Source organism: Orcinus orca, chromosome 9 (assembly GCF_937001465.1).
Source record: "Orcinus orca chromosome 9, mOrcOrc1.1, whole genome shotgun sequence".
Taxonomy (NCBI): Eukaryota; Metazoa; Chordata; class Mammalia; order Artiodactyla; family Delphinidae; genus Orcinus; species Orcinus orca.
Genome location: NC_064567.1, coordinates 53081345 through 53097018, shown reverse-complemented (window position 1 = coordinate 53097018; position 15674 = coordinate 53081345).

Here is a 15674-nt window from a genome sequence, read left to right as displayed (position 1 = left end):
ACTATACTCTCTTACAACAACAAGAGCAAACACCAATAGAAACTATGGACTTTGGGTGATAATGACACGTCAATGCAGGTTCATCAATTGTAACAAACATACAGCTGTGGTATGAGATGTTTATAGTGGGAGAGGCTAGGTGAGCATCGGGGCAGGCGTACATGGAAACTTTCTGTGCTTGCTGCTCAATTTTGCTATGAACCTAAAACTTTTTTAAAACATAAAGTCTGTTAAAAAAAAAAAAAGACCACTCTAGCCGCTGTGTGAAGAGTGGATTGTGTGGCAGCAAGAGAGGAGGAAGGGAAGCAAGTTAGACAGAATTTACAGTAAACTAGGTAAGAGATGTCAGTGGTTTAGACTAATATTTTGATGATAAACAAGGGAAGAAGTAGTCAAATTTGGGACATATTTGGAGGTAATGCTGCCAGAACTTGCTGATGAATTAAATACGGAATTTGAAGGAGAAAAAAAAGTCACTGATAGCAGTAATAAGTTGCATAAATTGGTAATGTCCTATATCCATACATCTAGCATATTTGCTGATATTTTTTCAGTATTTAATTTCAATATTATTTCCAATATTTAATATCAGTTTGCTACAATGCAACAATTCCTGAACATGACCAATGTTCAATGATTATATGTACTGTAAAACAAACTACGCTTTGGTGAAATAATGAGTTGTTTGCTACTTCAAGTTACATAAGATTTTTTTTTTTTTTTTGGTGGTACGTGGGCCTCTCACTGTTGTGGCCTCTCCCGTTGCGGAGCACAGGCTCCGGATGCGCAGGCTCAGCGGCCATGGCTCACGAGCCCAGCTGCTCCATAGCATGTGGGATCTTCCCAGACCAGGGCACGAACCTGCGTCCCCTGCATCGGCAGGCGGACTCTTAACCACTGCGCCACCAGGGAAGCCCTACATAAGACTTTTGATAGCTGTATAATTTAAAATCATTTTCAGTGTCAATTTTTATTATAAAAACAATTCTTAAATGTTTGAAGGTAAAATTCGGTTGCAAAATCATCACAAACAAAAACTTACTAGTGCTCTTTCATGGCAATGATTTTCCTTTATTTCTAGCAAATTGAAAGTACTCAATAACTTTTATCAAGTTATATCTTAGTTGTGAAACTTATAAGAATTACTGGAAATTATTTGCTTGATAGAGGAGTAAATTGTGATTGGATGGATTTATAATCTGAACATAATATATTTACCACCAAATCACAAAGTTGACATACAATAAGAAACATGTAGATAATATACCATGTGACTTTAGAATATCCTCCTCCTCAAATATCATATATAGGAACTTGTTGATTTGTTTCCTGTTATTTTATATTAAGAAAATGAAATTTCCCTTATGGGATCCTCAAGCCTTCTCAAGAAAGAGTGTTCAAATACTTAATGATGTGAGAGAGACAGACAGAAAAAGAGAGAGAATATGAATGTTACTAATCTGCCTGTGTATGTGCTGTGCTGTACAGTCATCATACTAAATTTCATTAGAGCTAAAACAGCATCAATTCGGAGATACACTATTATTTTATGTGCCAATATTCAAGAAAAAATTCTGCCATATAAACTGTGACACAGTCCTAAGATACCATCAATTACAAGATGCATCCTGATTTCAGAGCTGTACAATGTGAAAAAGAAACATGAGATAAACTCTGGTAACTTCTTCCTGGTAACACAACGATGCTCTTCCCACAATGATTCCTGTGGCCAATAATAATATGAACAAGAAATATGCTACCCTGGCTTTCCTCTTACTTCATTCACACCTCAGGTTCCTTTGAGGTATCATTCCCTTCATTATTTCTGAATGATAAGGTGCTCCAAAGTTCAGTCCTCAGACCCCTCTGCTATGTCTACTCTCACTCATAAGTGATTTTACCTAATGCTTTGTATTTAAACATCACTTATGTAGTGGATGAATCAGCCTTCAATTTGTAAGTTCACTTCCAACCTCTCCCTGACCTGTATTCCAACTGCCAAAATAATAATTCCACTGGCTATCTAAAAGACATCTCAGAATTCTAAATCTAATACACAACTCTTTTATTTTTATTTTTTTGTTTTGCAGTATGCGGGGCTCCCACTGCTGTGGCCTCTCCAATTGCGGAGCACAGGCTCTGGACGCGCAGGCTCAGCGACCATGGCTCACGGGCCCAGCCGCTCCGCGGCATGTGGGATCTTCCCCGACGGGGGCACAAACCCGTGTCCCCTGCATCGGCAGGCGGACTCTCAACCACTGCGCCACCAGGGAAGCCCCTAATACACAACTCTTGATTGCTATCTCAGTAAATGGCACCAGACATCCAGCAGTTTAGATGAACAATTAACAGCCTTTCACTAGTGTTTTCTCAGACCCCCATTCACTCCTATCACGTCAAACTTCAAAATTGGTTCAAAATTGTTCAACATTTTGTCCCCTTGCCAGTCTCACTCCAGCCCCAAGTACCCTCAGCTTTCTCAAGCACTGCTCCTTTAGACTCCCAACTGATCTTTCAGCTTCTACAGTTTCTCAAATTCTCCACAGTGTAGCCAAAGGGATATTCTAACAAAGTGAATCTCATCATTTCATTCTCTTGCTCAAATCCCTTAATTCAATTCTAGTTAAACTTAGAAAGGTATTGAGAGGAACCAAGATGGCAGAGTAGAAGGACATGCTCTCACTCCCTCTTGCGAGAACACCAGAATCACAACTAGCTGTTGGACAATCATCGACAGGAAGACACTGGAACTCACCAAAAAAGATACCCCACATCCAAAGACAAAGGAGAAGCCTCAATGAGACAGCAGGAGGGGTGCAATCACAGAAAAATCAAATCCCTTAACTGCTGGGTGGGTGACTCACAGACTGGAGAACACTTGTACCAAAGACGTCCACCCACTGGAGTGAAGGTTCTGAGCCTCCCAACCTGGGGGTCTGGCAACGGGAGGAGGAATTTCTACAGAATTAGACTGTGAAGCCTAGTGGGAACTGACTGCAGGACTTCGACAGGACTGGGGGAAACAGAGACTCCACTCTTAGAGGGCACACACAAAGTAGTGTGTGCATCGGGACCCAGGGGAAGGAGCGGTGACCCCAGGGGAGACTGAACCAGACCTACCTGCTAGTGTCGGAGGGTCTCATGCAGAGGCAGGGGGTGGATGTGGCTCACTATGTGTACAAGGACACTGGCACCAGAAGTTCTGGGAAGTAATCCTTGGCATGAGCCCTCCCAGACTCTGTCATTAGCTCCACTAAAGAGCCCAGGTAGGCTCCAGTGTTGGGTGGTCTCAGGCCAAACAACCAACAGGGAGGGCATCCAGCTCCACCCATCAGCAGTCAAGTGGATTAAAGTTTTACTGAGCTCTGCCCACCAGAGCAACAGTCACCTCTACCTACCACCAGTCCGTCCAATCAGGAAACTTACACAAGCCTCTTAGATAGTCTCATCCACCAGAGGGCAGAGAGCAGAAGCAAGAAGAACTACAATCCTGCAGCCTGTGGAACAAAAACCACATTCACAGAAAGATAGACAAGATGAAAAGGCAGAGGGCTATGTACCAGATGAAGGAACAAGATAAAACCCCAGAAAAACAACTAAATGAAATGGAGATAGGCAATCTTCCAGAAAGAGAATTCAGAATAATGATAGTGAAGATGATCCAGGACCTGGGAAGAAGAATGGAGGCAAAGATCGAGAAGATGTAAGAAATGTGTAACAAATACTTGTAAAAATTAAAGAACAAACAAACAGAGATGAACAATACAATAAGTGAAATGAAAACTCCACTAGAAGGAATCAATAGCAGAATAACTGAGGCAGAAGAACGGATAAGTGACCTGGAAGACACAATGGTGGAATTCACTGCTGCAGAACAGAATAAAGAAAAAAGAATGAAAAGAAATGAAGACAGCCTTAGAGACCTCTGGGACAACATTAAACACAACAACAGTTGATTACAGGGGTCCCAGAAGGAGAAGAGAGAGATAAAGGACCAGAGAAAATATATGAAGAGATTATAGTCGAAAACTTCCCTAATATGAGAAAGGAAAGAGCCACCCATGTCCAGGAAGCTCAGAGAGTCTCATACAGGATAAACCCAAGGAGAAACACGCTGAGATACATAGTAATCAAACTGGCAAAAATTAAAGACAAAGAAAAATTATTGAAAGCAGCAAGGGAAAAATGAGAAATAACATACAAGGGAACTCCCATAAGGTTAACAGCTGATTTCTCAGCAGAAACTCTACAAGCCAGAAGGGAGTGGAATTATATACTTAAAGTGATGAAAGGGAAGACCCAACAACCAAGATTTCTCTACCCGGCAAGGATCTCATTCAGATTTGATGGAGAGATCAAAAGGTTTAAAGACAAGCAAAAACTAAGAGAATTCAGCACCACCAAACCAGGTCTACAACAAATGCTAAAGCAACTTCTCTAAGTGGGAAACAAAAGAGAAGAAAAGGACCTACAAAAACAAACCCAAAACAATTAAGAAAATGGTCGTAGGAACATACATATTGATAATTACCTTAAACGTGAATGGATTAAATGCTCCAACCAAATGACACAGGCTTGCTGAATAGATACAAAACAAGACCCATATATATGCTGTCTACAAGAGACCCACTTCAGACCTAGGGACACATACAGACTGAAAGTGAGGGGATGGAAAAAGATATTCCATGCAAATGGAAATCAAAAGAAAGCTGGAGTAGCTATACTCATATCAGATAAAATAGACTTTAAAATAAAGAATGTTGCAAGAGACAAGGAAGGACACTACATAATGATCAAGGGATCAATCCAACAAGAAGATATAACAATTATAATTACATATGCATCCAACGTAGGAGCACCTCAATACATAAGGCAAGTGCTAACAGCTCTAAAAGAGGAAATCGACAGTAACACAATAATAGTGGGGGACTTTAACACCTCACTTACACCAATGGACAGATCATCCAAAATGAAAATAAATAAGGAAACAGAAGCTTTAAATGACAAAATAGACCAGATAGATTTAATTGATATTTATAGGACATTCCATCCAAAAACAGCAGATTAAACTTTCTCCTCAAGTGTGCACGGAACATTCTCCAGGATAGATCACATCTTGGGTCACAAATCAAAACTCAGTAAATTTAAGAAAATTGAAATCATATCAAGAATCTTTTCTGACCACAATGCTATGAGATTAGAAATGAATTACATGGAAAAAAACGTAAAAAACACAAACACATGGAAGCTAAACAATACGTTACTAAATAACTAAGAGATCACTGAAGAAATCAAAGAGGAAATCAAAAATTACCTAGAGACAAATGACAATGAAAACACGATGATCCAAAACCTATGGAATGCAGCAAAAGCAGTTCTATGAGGGAAGTTTATAGCTATACAAGCCTACCTCAAGAAAGAAGAAACATCTCAAATAAAAAATCTAACCTCACACCTAAAGGAACTACAGAAAGAAGAACAAAGAAAACCCAAAGTTAGCAGAAGGAAAGAAATAATAAAGATCAGAGCAGAAATAAATAAAATAGAAACAAAGAAAACAATAGCAAAGATCAATAAAACTAAAAGCTGGTTCTTTGAGAAGGTAAACAAAATTGATAAACCATTAGCCACACTCATCAAAAAAAAAAAAGAGGGAAAGGACTCAAATCAATAAAATTAGAAATGAAAAAGGAGAATTTACAACAGACACCATAGAAATACAAAGCATCCTAAGAGACTACTACAAGCAACTCTATGCCAATAAAATGGACAACCTGGAAGAAATGGACAAATTCTTAGAAAGGTATAACCTTCCAAGACTGAACCAGGAAGAAATTGAAAATATGAACAGACCAATCACAAGTAATGAAATTGAAACTGTGATTAAAAATCTTCCAACAAACAAAAGTCCAGGACCAAATGGCTTCACAGGTGAATTCTATCAAACATTTAGAGAATAGTTAACACTCATCCTTCTCAAACTCTTCCAAAAAGCTGCAGAGGAAGGAACACTCCCAAACTCATCCTATGAGGCCACCATCACCCTGATACCAAAACCAGACAAATATACCACAAAAAAAGAAAATTACAGACCAATGTCACTGATGAATATAGATGTAAAAATCCTCAGCAAAATACTAGCAAACAGAATCCAACAACACATTAAAAGGATCATACAGCACGATGAAGTGGGATTTACCCCAGGGATGCAAGGATTCTTCAATACATGCAAATCAATCAATGTGAGACACCATATTAACAAAATGAAGAATAAAAATCATATGATCATCTCAATAGATGCAGAGAAAGCTTTTGACAAAATTCAACACCCATTTATGATAAAAACTCTCCAGTAAGTGGGCATAGAGGGAACCTACCGCAATATCATAAAGGACATATATGACAAACCCATAGGAAACATCATTCTCAATGGTGAAAAATTGAAAGCATTTCCTCTAAGATCAGGAACGAGACAAGGATGTCCACTCTCACCACTGTTATTCAACATAGTCTTGGAAGTCCTAGCCATGGCAATGAGAGAAGAAAAAGAAATCAAAGGAATACAAATTGGAAAATAAGAAGTGGAACTGCCACTGTTTGCAGATGACTTGATAGTATACATAGAGAATCCTAAAAATGCCACCAGAAAACTCCTAGAGCTAATCAATGAATTTGGTAAAGTTGCAGGATACAAAATTAATGCACTGAAATCTGTTGCATTACTATACACTAATGATGAAAAATCTGAAAGAGAAAGTAAGGAAACACTCCCATTTACCATTGCAAGAAAAATAATAAAATACCTAGGAATAAAACTACCTAGGAAGACAAAAGACCTGCATGCAGAAAACTATAAGACACTGATGAAAGAAATTAAAGATGATATGAACAGATGGAGAGATATACCATGTTCTTGGATTGGAAGAATCAATATTGTGAAAATGACTATATTACAAAAAGCAATCTACAGATTCAATGCAATCCCTATCAAATTACCAATGGCATTTTTTACGGAACTAGAACAAAATATCTTAAAATTAGTATGTAGGTACAAAAGACCCCGAATAGCCAAAGCAGTCTTGAGGGAAAAAAATGTAGTTGGAGGAATCAGACTCCCTGACTTCAGACTATACTACAAACCTACGGCAATCAAGACAATATGGTACTGGCAGAAGAACAGAAACATAGATCAATGGAACAAGATAGAAAGCCCAGAGATAAACCCACATACTTATGGTCAACTAATCTATGACAAAGGAGGCAAAGATATACAATGGAGAAAAGACAGTCTCTTCAGTAAGTGGTGCTGGGAAAACTGGACAGCTACATGTAAAAGAATGAAATTAGAACATTCCCTAACACCATACACAAAAATAAACTCAAAATGGATTCGAGACCTAAATGTAAGACCGGACAGTATTAAACTCTTAGCAGAAAACATAGGAAGAACACTCTTCGACATAAATCACTGCAAGATCTTTTTTGATCCACCTCGTAGAGTAATGGAAATAAAAACAAAACTAAACAAATGGGACCTAACGAAACTTCAAAGCTTTTGCACAGCAAAGGAAACCATAAACAGGACGAAAAGATAACCCTCCGAATGGGAGAAAATATTTGCAAATGAATCAACGGACAAAGGATTAATCTCCAAAATATATAAACAGATCATGCAGCTCAATATTAAAGCAACAAACAACCCAATCCAAAATTGGGCAGAAGACCTAAGTAGACATTTCTCCAAAGAAGATATACATATGGCCAAGAAGAACATGAAAAGCTGGTCAACATCACTAATTAGAGAAATGCAAATCAAAACTACAATGAGGTATCACCTCACACCAGTTAGAATGGGCATCATCAGAAAATCTGCAAACAACAAATGCTGGAGAGGGTGTTGGTGGGAATGTATATTGATAGAGCCACTATGGAGAACAGTATGGAGGTTCCTTAAGAAACTAAAAATAGAATTACCATATGATTCAGCAATCCCACTACTGGGCATATATCCAGAGACAACCATAATTCAAAAAGACATATGCACCCCAATGTTCATTGCAGCACTATTTACAATAGCCAGGTCATGGAAGCAACCTAAATTCCCATCGACAGATCAATGGATAAAGAAGATGTGGTACATATATACAATGGAATATTACTCAGCCATAAAAGGGAACGAAATTGGATAATTTGTAGAGACATGGATGGATCTAGAGATTGTTATACAGAGTGAAGTAAGTCAGAAAGAGAAAAACGAATGTCGTATATTAACACATGTATGGGGAACCTAGAAAAATGGTACAGATGAAGCGGTCTGCAGGGCAGAAGTTGAGACACAGATGTAGAGAACAAACATACGGACACCAAGGGGGGAAACCCTGGGGCTATGGGGATGGTGCTGTGTTGAATTGGGCGATTGGGATTGACATGTATACACTGATGTGTATAAAATTGATGACTAATAAGAACCTGCTGTATAAAAAAAATAAAAAGTAGAATACTTAGAAAGGTACAAACTTTCTCTTCTGTAGTCTATAAAGTCCTATATTATCTGGCACATGGGTACCTATTAGTATTATTTCCTAGCACCGTTTTAAACACACAGACAGACAAATGCACAAACACACACACTCCCTATGACTCCAGTAGAATATAGGATTCATAATTCATGACTGCTACTAGATGTTGGTTTTATCTTACTTGCCACTCTATAGGCAGTGCCTAGAACACTGATCAACATACAGTAGATACTGTGTAAATATAGTAGATGATTGAATGGATAATGAATGAATGGATGGATGGATAAAACAGGAAAACGCTTTGTAAACACAATTGTCTCCTCTTCTCACTACATTCTTGTGATGTTGGGTGTGGTGGAATTCAGAGTGAAAGTGTGTCTGACACTTAGTCTGGGGACACTGAAGAAACTTACAGGCTGATGAAGATGAAAAACATCTGGCTTTTGTCCAGGAATAGAAACATTTTGGTTAAAGAAACTTCTTGAGACTGTTGGTGTTTTTAGGTCAGTGTTGTTAACATCTTTACATAATATAATGGGATAATGGTCAGTTAGAATATATACTCCTACAAGTCCTTACCTAACATTAAAAACAAGCTATTCCAAATCTCAGGCTCTCTTTAGATGATGGTCTCCCTAGTTTGTCAGTCTGACGGTTCTGAAGTTAATGACCTGCCATGTATCAAGCACCGAGGCGGAGACGATGTCTACCAGACATCCAAGTCGATTGCTGTCTGCACTGCTGAACCTAAGGCTAGGAATTTGGTGTCAAGGCTCCACACTGCTGTCTGGCTATTAGGCTTGTGAGCAGCAGAATAACTGCTGTTACTAAAATTCATCACACAACACTCCATCCGAAACTTACATTGAGGCAGTCAGTGAAATCTGTCTCTGTGGGGCAGAGGGTCATCCGTCATTTTGAAAGAAGCTTGCAAGAGCTCTAGGGCTCTGAAGGGGTGTTATAGTACGAAATATTTATGTGAGGATGGGGATTGAGTGTGACTTTGGGGCCGTGGAGCAAATGATGGTAATATTTTTGCTCAGAGTCAGAATGTTCTGGCAGTAGCTAAAGCCATCTGGGATTCTGGATCTATTCTGGTCATGTGGTTTTCTGGCTTCTCAGCTCCTACTTGATGGTGTGTGCTCATCCTCCACCGCTGTGAGCTGATTATCCTCTAATATTAAGGGTGACCACTAGCAAATGTGCTGCAAGTTGAGGGATGCCAGTTATGAAAACTTTCTGTGATGAAATGGCCATCTTCTTCCCTTGGTGGAAATTATGTCTCTCAATGGTTCTGTGATATTAATCTATCTTTACACTGAAAACTATAATTCATTTTAAACCATTTATCTTAGGTGGGTCTGAGGATCCTGAAGGCGTGAGGAGATGGCTGGGGTTAACAACCCAGGTACGGAGAACTGGGCAACTTGTTTAGTCTCAGGATAAGAAAGAAAGAGGCAAAGAAAGAGGAAACAACAATATCTCAAGAATTTCATGGGTTATTACGAGGGGCACCAAGTGATAAACATTAGCGGAAGCATCAGCTGGACAGAAATGACACTGTGAGTCAGGATCACTACTCAGAACTCCTAGGAAGTTCTAGACTGAGACATGACTTTAAAGCAATTGGAGGAGAATTTATGTCTCACAACCACCTTCTGATTTGAAACTCAGCGATAATAATAGCTGATTCACAAAAAAATTGTTGTGAGATATCAAAACAGAAAACACACATAAAAGCACCTGGTAGTGTATATATGTCCACCAAACTTAAGGTAGATAGCTGGTGGGAAGCAGCCACATAGCACAGGGAGATCAGCTCGGTGCTTTGTGACCACCTGGAGGGGTGCGATAGGGAGGGTGGGAGGGAGGGAGACACAAGAGGGAAGAGATATGGGAACATATGTATATATATAACTGATTCATTTTGTTGTAAAGCAGAAACTAACACATCATTGTAAAGCAATTATACTCCAATAAAGATGTAAAAAAAAAAAGCAGCTGGTAAATTTTGAATGGCAAATCAACTTTCAAAAGTATTTTTTGGTTACTTTTACTGAGTGGGGATGAGGCTTCAATATTGTCATGGCTTCCAGAGATACGTTCAACTTCATCTTAAGAAGAAAATGGCTAATTAATTGGACACATTCCGATTTAGAGCAACAAATATAGTTTATATCTACAGGCATACCTGAGAGATACTGTGGGTTCAGTTGCACACCATTACAATAAAGCCTGTATTGCAATAAAGTGAGTTAACATGAATTTTTTGGTTTCCCAGGGCATATAAAAATTAGGTTTATACTATATGGTAGGGTATTAAGTGTGCAATAGCATTATGTCTAAAAAATAATGTATGTACATTAATTAAAAAACACTTCATTGCTAAAAATGCTAACCATCATCAGAGCCTTCAGAGAGCCATAATCTTTTGTGCGATAGTAACACTGATCATTGATCACAGATCACCATAACCAATATAATAATAATGAAAAAGTTCAAAATATTGCGAGAATTACCAAAATGTGACCAAGAGATATGAAGTGAGACTATGCTGTTGGGAAAATGGTGTCAATAGACTTGCTTGACGTAGGGCTGACATAAGCCTTCAATTTGTAAAACAAAACAATCCCCCCCACAATATCTGCAAAACACAATATAATAAGGTATGCCTGTATACCTACACTATCTACCTCTCTCTCTCTCCTTCTCCCTCTCTCTCTCCCTGATGTATATACACATATATTCTTTTATCTTGTTCTCTTCTTGAAAAATAGTAAGAGATTTCTGGTTAGGGATTGGTATGTAGTCTGAAGAAAGAAATTTACGTGAACCCACATGATAAGGAAGTGGGGGATAATTAGGACTTTGAGATTAACATATACACACTACTATATATAAAATAGATTACAAACAAGGACCTACTAAATAGCACAGGGACATCTACTCAGTATTTTGTAATAACCTATAAGAGAAAAGAATCTGAAAAAGAACATATATATATTATATATATATGTATAACAATCACTTTGCTGGACACCTGAAACTGACACAACAATGTAAATCAACTATACTTTTAAAAAGTAGGACATATTTAATTATACATTCTTCTTTTCAGAAACAAATTATTGAATGAAATGGTTTGGGATTGATAAAATCGCTGTATTAATTGTGACATAGTTTTTTGCTGATTGAAGCAGAAACACAAAAGTGTCTCAAACACGAGAAAAAAAGATTTACTAATCCAATTTTAGAATAAAATTTAAACTATGTAGGTAAATGTTTTAGGGAACAGTGATAGTGTGTAGCAATATTTCCCTACTATATTCCTATCATAGGGCACATAAAAAACATGACAATAGGTGTATGGCCCACAGGTGTAAAGAATGAGGCTTTTTACAGGTGGAGGCAAGTGGTTAGGTGATTAGTGTCACCTAAACTCTGCCTGGCAACTGAAAAGCTAAGGAGATCAAAATAGCGGAACCCACAGCTTAGAGATCTCTGGCTTTAGATCTAAAAAGCAACACATCCTAGCTGTATCACTTACTAACTTGGTAAACTCACCTAATCTCTCTGAACCTGTATTGCCACATCTGTAAGACTCAGATAATAACCCTTTCCCCTGGGTACACTACATGAGGTTCAAATGACACACGGTACACGTGAAAGATGAAAAAGTAAAGCATTGTACACATTTGTGATATTAATACCAAAGATAATTTGAGTTTTTACTTATTTATCAAAGTTTGGCAATTGAGCAACTTGGAGCCCTAACTAATTAAAAATAAAGAAGTTCTATAATGGAAAGTGGTAAAAGCAGATTGGACAGAATGGAAATGGAAGAAAATGAACATGACTTGATTCAGACATTTGCTGTGGAAGGTGCCACCACCCAAATGAGATGGAATTTTGCTTTTAAAATTGAAAGGAAATTATTTCCTCACATTTCCAAAATATAACATTCATGCTTTTATGAATGTCAATCCAGAATCTACTATGCTGAAATGTTGGGTCAGTATCTGTACTCTGTTCTCTTCAAAGAGGACGAATTCCAAATCTTCTCTTCAGCCAAATGATAAAATGAGGTTTTCTAGAAACAAGTTAAACTTACAGTTCACACATTACATATTACGCTGTTAATTTTCCCAGCCAATTACAGTGCTGAAAGCTTTACTTTGGGAGTCATAAAGTAGATTTGTTGAATAAAAAATCTACTGCTTAAATTCCATCCCTCCTTTTTCTTACAACACCAGCAAAAATAATAAAAGAAGGGAAAAAAAGAAAATGGAAAAAAGTTCTGTTTAACCTTCTCTCGAGCTGGCTGAAAACTCAAGCAGGGGATGGTCTGATGGTTAAGATTGATGAGCACCGTCTCCCCTGGCTGAAGATCAAGGCTGTCTCGTTTGTAATTTTCTCGGTACCCTTGGCTAAGGAAAAGGGTTCTGAGGTTGAACACACCTGCTTCCACCCTTGGACCCAGTGAGAGCAACCTCTGCTATAACTAGGCAGACCTCCTTTGCCAGATGGGACTGGAGAGCAAAGTATACAGAAAAAATAAAAACTACACAGTCCTGTAGTAGAGAGAGCTGAAGACAGATGACATGCTATTATTTCATTTCTAACTTCACAGTGACCCCTACTTTAATAAATCAAATATGCACTGTCATTAAAATGTAGAAAGGCTCTTTGGAGGTAGGAAAGAACATTTTTACTAGTGAGAGAAATGATAAATTAATTATGTTATCAATGTGAAACTTTAAGGAGGTGTTTTATCATATACAGCCTTCCTATATTCTTTTGAATTTGGCACAATGGAAAAAATAAGCACTGCCACTTATATACTAAATATATTATTTGGCATTGCTTTTAAGTTCTTGAAAATAAGATGCACCACACTTTCACTGAACATCATTAGAATAATACATGTATAAGTTTGGTCCTCTCAGGGCCCTGAGTAAATGGACTCAACTGAATCTACTCTAAAAGCTTTATATATAAAGCTTACCAAGAAGGGTTATTTGTTGTTGATTTCCTTAATGCTATGTGATTTAAACTTTTTAAAAAACCACATCTGTCTTCAAGTTCCATGCATTGGTAAAACACCTAGTGATGATATAAACTAGGAAGACATTTCCAGTGACCATTCTTAATCTTCCTTTCTTCTGAACTTCTGTTTTTCTTCCCCCTAACTCTACCAGAAAATGTAATTTTAGAAAGATCCAAGAGGAAGTGGTTGGTTACTTAGGGTAAGAGAAGATGAAGAAGAAATCTTTGGAAACTCTAAAGTAGGCAAGGGGACCAGGAAGAAAGAAAGACCAGGCACCCAGAGTCAAAACATAATAATCATGTTTTCTCTCTGTCCACTCAGGATTTTTTGCTTAGGCAAGTATATTCTAGAAAATTGACTGTGATTATTTAACAAAATAGATATTCACTCTTGGAAAACTGACAGTCCAAACTGATGGGAACTGCACAGTTACCTGTCTTTGTGAGAAGCTGCATTGTCCAAAGATAGGGCACAGAGGAAGATAAGCTAACCCAGGCTCCCTGAAGAATCTAATCACATAACTGACTTACAGGCAACTTCAAAGCTGCCAGGGCAACTATCTGAAAAGCCTGCCAGTGTGTCAGATCCTGCTGCTAGTGAGAGGTCTTTCAAAGGCAGGCATCTGGCTCCTGTGATTGCCATTCAGAAAGGGAGGCTGGGACTTTGTGCTTTATTTCTGGTGATCATGTGCTCGGGCTATTACCAGGCTATTTGGACTGTGAAGATTGCTGTCTTGATTCACGAAGAAAGCTTATCTTGTGATTTCACTTCTGAATGAGATTCTTTCAAGCTGTCCTTTTTATTTATTTACTGTTCCACATTGACTTTAGCATTTGTTTGCTCTGTGCTATGAATTAACTGAGAACTTTTTCACAATATGGGGGTAAAGCTAAAAATCCAACTTTTTGCCCACTTGCGGCTAATAAATCTCGTAAGCAATGAACTTCACATCCCGTTTTTAGAATATTGTTTTGAGAAAGTTCTTTCATCAGTGATGGATCCTCATATTTGTTTTATTTGGAAATTTCTTTGATTGACCTTCACCAAGCACCTAGTATCATGTAGCTATTATATATATTTTGTCATAAAAACCCTATTGCATCTCCTTTACCCCTCCCGCCATAACACTCCCAACCACATCCCATGTGATGGGGTCTCTCATGAAGAGGGTTATATCCTAATGGAAATATTCATGCCACTGGTATTTTAGAAAAGTTTTTACTCTAATCTGTCTTAGGCTCCACTAAGGAGGTTACCCAAATTGCACAGCTCCAGTCACCACTCATTTAGCGACCTATGGAGGTATCTTGCAGGTAAGCAAATTCGCCCTGCATGGCTCACTTCCACCTTAACTTTCTTTCATCTCCCTCTAATGATTCTCATCATACAGCATCCTCCCCTATTGCACAGTCCATCAGATAATTGCATACACTTGGAACGCCTTTAGAGCAGATGCTACAATTCTCCTTCAAATGCATGTGCCATTAACTATTCAATATTTATATGGTCTTCTTCCTCCTAGGTTTCAGTTTTGTTCTTGGCTATAGATCATCCTCCCTTCCCAAATATCACTCTGCCGTTTTAATCCATTGCACCGAAGCAATCATGGTCTTGATATTAGCTTTGTTGCTAGTCTCTCTAGCTTGAGGCTCTTGCAATAATCTTCACGCAAGTAAGTAAAATTCAGTATAAGACCTACATGTGAAATTGATAAAATTCCACCTGAACACTGGAATTTTCCTGAAGTCCACGCATTTTTTATTGAGAGCATAATTATTATACACAAAAATAGAGTAGCTGAATGGATTTCGAAAGGATTACTGATTTCTAAGATATTTACCAACCAATATCTGAAGATACAGAATTATAGCCATGGGAAGTCTAAATATTATAGCTGTAGGCATTTATTTCTCTCTTTAAAATTCTTTGGAGTGTTACCTGAAGTTTTGACTCTATTTAAAGGAGAAACAGGGCCATGGATGTGGCTGTCACCACCGTTGATTAAAACCCTTCGTATTCTGGCATCTGTACCTTTCCAACTAATATCTTGACCACTTAGACCTGAAGCAGAACCTAGTAATTGACACACTACACCTACCACAAACTAC